This window comes from Corvus brachyrhynchos, unplaced genomic scaffold, assembly GCF_000691975.1.
Source record: "Corvus brachyrhynchos isolate BGI_N302 unplaced genomic scaffold, ASM69197v1 scaffold117, whole genome shotgun sequence".
In the NCBI taxonomy this organism is placed as follows: Eukaryota; Metazoa; Chordata; class Aves; order Passeriformes; family Corvidae; genus Corvus; species Corvus brachyrhynchos.
Genome location: NW_008238833.1, coordinates 355,383 through 363,593, shown reverse-complemented (window position 1 = coordinate 363,593; position 8,211 = coordinate 355,383). Strand labels below are relative to the sequence as shown.

At 43.5% G+C, this 8,211-nt stretch overlaps 1 protein-coding gene and 1 long non-coding RNA gene across 4 annotated transcripts in view; one reads left to right on the top strand and one right to left on the bottom strand.

Annotated features, from left to right (window-relative positions):
• Positions 1 to 5,908, bottom strand: part of LOC108447639 — a 13,092-nt gene extending 7,184 nt beyond the window's left edge. The window contains exon 1 of one of the 3 annotated variants that reach the window (XR_001863303.1): positions 5,739 to 5,908. This is a non-coding gene — a long non-coding RNA (uncharacterized LOC108447639). Of the gene's footprint in view, positions 1 to 204; positions 1,661 to 5,738 lie in introns of those variants that run through there. The other 2 variants (XR_001863304.1, XR_001863302.1) reach the window with 2 other exon arrangements.
• A 95-nt stretch (positions 5,909 to 6,003) lies between these two features.
• Positions 6,004 to 8,211, top strand: part of LOC103618380 (transmembrane 4 L6 family member 1) — a 16,040-nt gene continuing 13,832 nt past the window's right edge. The window contains exon 1 of the mRNA XM_008636776.2: positions 6,004 to 6,111. The gene's annotated coding sequence lies outside the window, so the exon portion shown is untranslated. The remainder of the gene's footprint in view (positions 6,112 to 8,211) is intronic.

The following is an 8,211-nucleotide window of genomic DNA, read 5'->3' as shown; positions in this document are numbered from 1 at the left end:
TCTGCTTTCCAGGGCTGCATTTCACCCCTGGGCTCCTCCACGCTCCCTCTAATGGCCATCGACATCGTGGTTCATTGCCCCTCTGTGCCATTGCAAGGGAACCACACAGGCACAGAATCCTGGTGTTGCACAGGGCGAGATGTGCCTCCTGGAGGAGGCCCTCCAGGCTTTTATTTTGGTAATGTGTGTGGGTTCATCTCTCACCTAGCTCTTTTATGATCCTGTCTCCACCCAGTATCTTCCCTCTTAACACTTCCCCGTGTTCTTGCCTTTCTCCCAGCCTCTGGAGACGTGCCATCGTTGCAGAGTTAATGCAGGTCTTGCCCTTAGCTCAGTTCAGGCCCACACCTAATATAAAAAATGGATTACACCACCGAGGAATGACAAGAGCATATGCCAGATGGTTTGTTCATTCTTTTAGGTCTAGCTTTCAGATGTCTTCCTCATGCTGGTTCAGGCAGGGCTACCTGGAGCTGGCTACCCCAGACCATGCCCAGGCAGCTTTTGAATATTTCCAAGACTGGAGATGATATATCTCTAAGGATGGAGGCAGACAGTTCACCCCTTTTCAGAAAGGACCTTTAATTATGTCTGCCTAATTTTAGACATAAAACAAACCGCCTGCAGCCCACTTTCCTCAACATCCCCTCACTGTCAAAAAAGCCTTGAATCTGCCTTCCAGTGGACATAGCAACAGTAAAGAATAAATAATTTGAAAATTAAAGTTGCTTAATTTCTGGGATAATATGGGATGTTTTTGTCTGTGCAAGCAGAGAATCCCTTTCAGAAACCCATGCAGTGCTAAGAAATGCCTGAAAGCACTTCCCACTTTGGGAAATATCGACTTATTTGCCTCAGGCCCTTCTTCTATGCATGTGGAGATTTTAAGTACTATCCTGTCCTACAATGGACCCAAACTAATAACTTTGGAGTCAACAAGGGGATGGATTGTCCTTTCATCAATCAGCCAGCACCGGCTGGAAAAAAACCAGACAAGTCTCAGGATCTGAAAACCAGCTGTATTTCCAAAGCCTTATCCAGTTTTTCCACATATTTCTCTGAAACAGGCAAAGTAAGTAGTACTTCTACTAGCAAGCAGTAATTCTGGCTACAAACCTGGCCTCATGTGCATGTTCAAAACATCACAGCTACGCACACAGAGCTAGTATTGATTTTCCTTTCGGCACAAAACTAGATGGAGATGGTGAACAAGAGGACAATGCCCCTTGCAATAACAAAACACTTAACTTCTGACCTGGTGGGTGTTGCCCTCCTCCTTCATTCTGGTGGGATTCACTGCCCCAGATGCCTCAGCCTTGCACAGAAATTTTTAATCTCTTTCAAGTTACCTGGACAAGCTACATCTCTCAGTCTGACCAAAACCACCACTCTGGACTACAGAAACCTTCCTTCCTGACAGTGTCAAACACCTCTAAAAAATACAACGAGCTTTTTTGATGAACCGCATATTTCTTCAGCATATTCCCAATATTTGTTCTTCATTACTGAAGACTTCCTGAGAAACCCGGGATAGTTCAGGGCAAGAGAGGAAGGGAGGAGAAGGATCACAAGTTACATTTCTCCTGTTTGTTGAGGTAAATAGGGGCATTTTCCAGTCAGTACTATTTTAGCTCCTAATTTGCCCTCTCCCTAAGCACATAGTTGGGCAAACCCCAGTGTCAAAACATATGGATGAGAAATGCCTTTCAGCCAAAACCAGAAAGAAGTGTTGCATGAAACCAGCAAAATGAAAGCACAAACCTCTAATTATTTTAATATTGGATAGTGACAGTGTTGTTCTGTGTTGGGAGTACAAACAACCCTTGGCCACGGGTCACAGTTCATTGCTATTTTAGAAAACAGTGGGGTTGGTACAGTGCTGTCCCTGGGCAAACCACTCAGGTAATTAAATAAAACAAGCTTTGTGATAAATCAGATGAACATACATGCACACAAGCAAGCGATGGATAATGCTTGGTCGGATGGGCAGAGCTCTCGGGGTGTTGTCTCAGGACCATTCTCCCTCATCCCAGAAGGTGCTTCTGCAGAGCAAAAGCTGTGCCACCTTGGGGTGCCCTGGGGTCACAGAGTAACTGATAATGACGGGGTTTATTCTCAAAACACGGTCTCTTAGTAGTGGTGCTCGTGTCCCCAGTGGCAATGATGTGTGTGCTGCCATTGCAGGGGGAAAACTGTGCTTAGCAGGATGTCACCTCAGGGAGCAGAGAGAGTCTAAGTATGTAGGAAAGGGGATTATGCATAAAAGGAGAGACAAGAGAACAGAAAGAAGGGGGGGAACAGGAAATAGGTAAAACAGAAGAGAAGGAAAGATCCATCCATGTGACTGTCGTTGCTGTAAATTGCACATCCTGTATATGCTGTGTCTTAGGACCTCCAGTGCATGATGGTGCAATGCAGTGAATACACTCCCAAAGAGTGCAGAGAGCCTATTTCAAAATTTTTCCAGAATAACTTCCATTCCACCTCTTCAGACTCACAGGGATCCTTAATATAAGCACCTTAACTTGCACCACTCAATCATAAAAAGTAATTGTTTTCTGGCTATCTCTGATCTGATTCAAGTCATGAGCCTTTTTGCACTGAGCCACTTCTCAGCTTCCTCAATACCCTTGCCATGCAATCAGCTGTTTGTGGCCTGGGTCATGCAGGTCTTGGATACTCCAGATAAAGGAAAACCTGAATAACGCTGGTAGTGCCATTTCTATCTTGCTGTTTCTACCTTAACAGAGCATCTGCATGCTCCTGGATACAGGCAGGCAGGATAACCTGGGCACCTGCTGCAGGAGAAGCAGAAGCAGCTGGCACGCCAGGCCAGGTTACCTGCAATACCCAAGCACATGAACCTCCTCAGAGCCAGCTCATCTCGGAAAAAGCTTCTTAACAGCAGTTAAATTTCCTAACAGCAGTCTGATCTCAGGAAAATCAACCTCCCTTTCCCTCAATTGAAGGGAGTATTAACAGCAACATGTCATAGGAAACAGCAGCAAGAAATAATTTGTGTCAAAATTGAATAAATTAAATTGACTGGAGTGTCACTGTGTACTCAGAACAAAGCTTTGACTTCAGAGAAGCCTCTTAAGTTTTGCACTAGAATAGATGAGAACAGAGCTGTCTTGCTCCTTTTTCCACATCATATCAACAGCAAAAAGGGCATTTTTCCTTAGTGCGCAGCAGCCGCGCTCCAAATGGGCCAGATCTATTAATTGAGTAAGTGGGCAGTCAGATATGCCCTTCACAAACCTGCATGGGGCTGTAATTCTTCAGTTTCTCACACTGCACTGCTCAGGGAAATTGTGGGGCTGGAACTGTTTTCATTCCTATCACAATGAACAGGATTTTTCACATATTTACAGTTCCTCTCTCAGTTCCCATGCTACTACATGCAACTGGAAAATTAATAAAGAGGTTATGGCTAAGAGGGTAGAAATAAAAGGAGGATCAGAGCTGGTGTACAGTAAACCAATATAATCAGGAGGCATTGATCAGTGGAACACAAAATGTTTTCATTGCCTTAAAAGTCAATATTGTAGGGGGGGAAATAGATGTACACAATCGTATACACTCAGCTGCTACTAAACACTTCACAGGCAAAGCTCAGTGTTTCTAAGTGTTTTAGAGTTTGCTTGCTTTCCTTTCTCTTGGGTGAGTCTGTCACTTCAGAAAAACAGGTAGGAGTCAGGATGCCTGGTGTTACTACAAATTTTTATTATGTTCTTCTTTTTGGCATTCTTCCTGGGCCTCACAATGAAGTACAGAACTTACTCTTCGCTACTTAGTACAGAACTCATCAAAAACTGAATGTAGATCCTACAATAATGAGCACAACTAAAGATATTCTTGAACCAGTAAGAGAACAAAGTTTAATATAGCTTACTAGTATTTTATTTTTTCTGTAGTGGCTAGAAGCATTAGTCTTTGGTTAAGCCCCTGAGCACGTAAGTGTTGTATAAATGTAGATGAAAACGCTGAACTTGCCCCAAACAGTTTAAAATCTACACAGTAGATAGACAGACTTTGGAAAGGGCAGAGAAGAAAATGAAAAAGGTCAGTAAAAGAATGTGTAATGCTGGGGACACAGTATAGGTGAGAAACTACAGAGGTGAGTTTTGCACATCATCCTGGAGGAGTATGACCCCGGCAAAACTAGAGAAAAGCAGAATCAAAATGAAGGATGCTGAGCCCACCTTAGGGTGTTAGGTATGGGAAGATGGGAAAGGTGGTGCCTTAGAGATATTATGGGGTTAGAGCCTATAAAAAGTCCAAGCAACCAGGATATGAGATTTAGGGGCAGGGTTCATCTTAAGTATCATTATGAAATTCACTTATTTCCGTCTTAACTCTCTACATATGCTTGCAGGTCCCTCCAGTTGTTCCAGCTGTCAGTGTAAATTGCTGATGGTCTTCAAGTTGTTCTAAAGTTAATTCTTTAACTGCTTTAAATCTCACTAGGCCTGATCCCTTTGTCTTATCTGAAGATTTTATGTCACTTTGTTCCTTTCCCTTGGGGTTGAAGGAACACCACAAAAGACATGGTGAAAGGCTGTAGCTGCTGATACCAGTTGAAGTTTGGGGCATTGGATTCAGTGAGTTCAGTTTTCCTCCTTGTTGCCATCTGTATTATCATGAAGGTTCTTTGCCTGAGATTGGTCTGAGATCACTAAAAATTTTCACTGGCTGTGAGTCAGTGATGAAGAGAGCCTTATTTTATATTATCTTATCTTATTATTTATATTAAATACGCAACCAGGGACTGAATTCTTGGTGCTTTTGCAGTCACTCTGCCATGCTGGTAGTCCTCATGGATGTGATTTCTCTGACCACAGATTCAGACATCTAGATCCGAACAAGTTGTGAGATTCTTTTGCCATTAATGATTTACTGTAACCCTAGAGTAACTCCTAAAATAGATCTTGTGATTCTTTTCCTTAGAAGTGTCTGTTTCTCTCACTAGAAATAAACACAGCCTAGCTTGACATCCATACCCAAAGTCACATGAGATGAATTCCACCCTTCACAACCAATCTTTCATAGTTAGAAATCTTCTATCTACTATCCACTTTAGAGGATGAAGGTGAGAGGTGAGGACGCAGATGCCTGTCAGAGAGGGGATGTTTTCAGTTGAAGGGAGGGATCTGAGCATATTCCCAGCAAAACTGGGGCCAAATCTGACCTATCTATGCTACCTAAAGTAATATACATATTTATATGTTTTAATGTTTGGATATATTTTAACAGTTACTATCATCACATTTTCTTCAAAAGAAACTCCCTTTCTCCTCAGTATGAGTCTTCTCCGAGTTTAATTGTAATGTCTTAATACCCTTCATTGTGTTTTACATTTCTTGCCCCATCCCTAGTGTCTCTTCTACCTTTATGTTCTCCACTGCCAAAGTAAATTTTCAGTTTCCCTTCTATATTCCCATTCTTTCCTCCTTGGAATAGTGTGGGGTTTTGTTTCCTTGCTCCCTCCCTTGGTCACATCTCTCCCTCCTCCCCAGCCTCTCTGTCCTTTCTCCATTTTCTCCTGTCTTTGAGTCTTCTTCCCTTCCCATCCCCACTCCCCTCACCTAGCTCTCCCAGGACCACGCTTTGGAGGACAGCCACTGTGGAGTTTTAACAGCCACAGGCTGGTGTGCAGAAGAGGACGCCGCACCAATGGCCAGACTTTGCTGTGCCACCACCTCGTGCTCCAGCCACATTCTCTGCCATGTACTCACTGTTCCTCTGCCATCTCCTGCCTTTCCTCTTCTGCCAAACTCCACACAGTTGAAACGGCTGCAGATGTAAAAACCTCTCTGTTGCTCTGATCCACGTGTCCCGGGGGCTGGGGCATTGACCATTGGAACACTGCCTTAAAATAATCAATAACTGCGGGTGACACGCCAACCTTGCGCTGGCCAACCAGGGATAACTTGGGGTATTTCCTCATTCTCCAGAGGGAAACAGCTATTTGTTTAATAGAGTCTGTCACCCAAAAACATTGCTGTGCCTCGCTCAGCCAGCCACGCTCCAGGAGAGAGGAGCTGGAAAGCCTGAAGCCGGCTGTGGGGAACTCTGGAGCCTGGAGGCCATCTTAACCCTGTTTAGAAGGTAAGCAGAAGTATTTACACACTTCCTGTAGCATTAAAAAGCAAAACTTTCTAAAAACCTTGCTAAAAATTAGAAACTTTCTCTAGCCACTTTGCTTAATGAAGCTGTAGAATGTGCTTTTGTTTGGTGAATTAATAAAGTGTTTTAAGTGCTTCTGGCAAACCAGAGTGTTTTCCTAAGCTGTAATAACACATGCAGATCCTCTGATGTGCACAGGTGGCAAAGCAGCATTGATTTTGGTGGTAGAGGCTCTCGCTAGGTCTGGTGATTGTTGTTTAGGTCAAGTTCTCCCTGCAGTTTGAAGTGGTATTGAGATAGGTCAGAGGGAATGGGCTGGAACCCCCAGTTCTTCCAGCCAAAGCAGCGTCACGTTGCTTTGTGCCGTACAAGAATTGGGCCCTCCAGCGATGTACGAAAGATGCAGAAGAGAATTTATAACTCAACTATAAGGCTTAGCATTTGTAGAAGGAGGCCAGGCTGTGCCTGTGCTTGTTTGCTTCTCTCTGGGGAGGGGAACTAGGTGAGCCTGGGCAAACAAATGGAAAAGTTAAAGCTGGAATGAGATGGGAAAGCAGGCAAGCAAGAGTCAGTGTAAAAAAAATAACCTAGACATTGGTTATTTAAAAAGTAGGTGAAATATCCTATACTCTTTCCATTTTCCTCCATTCCCATTCCCCACTTCGTCTTTCGCTTGCATGTTGTTGGTCTGTTTAGACTTATATCTCTTTGAGCTTTGGGTTTTATCTCTTTGGGCTTTTTCCAGAGGCTTGCAAAATGCTTTGCCAAATTTTGAGCACTGTATAAACAACAGGTAGTGACCATAAACACAGAAGTATCTCTGTTAAAAATGATCCCATCTGGAATAGTTTAATGACAGCTAACTTATTTTAAAGATGGATTATAAAGCAAAACATGACTGCAAAGTGCTCAGAAGAAAAGGCATATAAGCACAGTGGTCTTCTTGAACTCATATCAGCAGAGAACAATGCAAATTTTTTGCTATAGAAATGCAAACTCAGAAGAAATCTCTGGCAGTCACAGCTGCTTCACAGCAGTATATGACAGCCCATTAACACTTTCTGTTTTCCCTCTCAGTTACAGAGCTCTGAGGACATCTCACCTGATATCTTACCTTACCTCTTCACTGTCCTCGTTCTGTCACCAAAGTCTGTTTTAGCCTGTCCTTGGCTTTCTCAAACGGCTTCAAGCTACCTTTCACCTGGGCCTTTTTCTTGCTTGGGAACCCGGCCTTGATTGATTTCTGTGTTCCCAGCCTGCTTAATACCTTCTCCACACCAACCTTTGTCATAAAACTTTCAGGATTAGCCAACGTGTGTGAGTAAATTGAGGGACATTTCACTGCTGACTGCCTCGGTTATTACAAAAACTATTTGCACGTAACAAGCAAAGGCACCTGCGTGTGCATGGCTATGGGTGTGTGTCCTGAAATGGTGTGTGTCCACATCCTTTTCCTCTCTTGCATTTGGTAAGTTACTCACAGGAGAGCAAAACCCTTTGTGCCATAAAATGACAGTTCTCTCTGAGGATAGAAATCCACAGATTGGTATTTTGTATTTTCATGCATATTTTATATTTTTATGCATTTGAAAGCCTTGAGCTGGAATGAAGCTATGATACAACATCATGAAAAAGTTGTGATCAGTTTGTGCCATAAAGTGGAAGGTAGTATGCAAGTTCAATAATCTCTAACCCAGTAGTCTGAAATTTCCAAACTGACATGGAGAAATATCTGTGGATGCACTTTTGTACTGATCAGCCCTTTCTCTCTGGCTGTAGATCACAGCGTGGGTGCAGTGTGAGCTGAGGTTGTAGACTTTGGTGAAGAGGGGTCTAATAGCAGCCTACAAAAAACTGGGGGGGGTAACAGAGGTGATGGAGTGGTGTGAGAGGATATGAGGAGCAACAGCCCTGTGTACAGCCTGGGAGATTCACATTGGACATGAGAAAAGACTTTTTCATCAAGAGATTGGGTCACCCCTGCAACAGGCCACCCAGAGAGGTAGTGGTGGCTCCATCCTTGGGCCTTTTGAAAACTCAGCTACACAAAGCCGTGGCTGACACAGTGACCTAGTGTTGGTG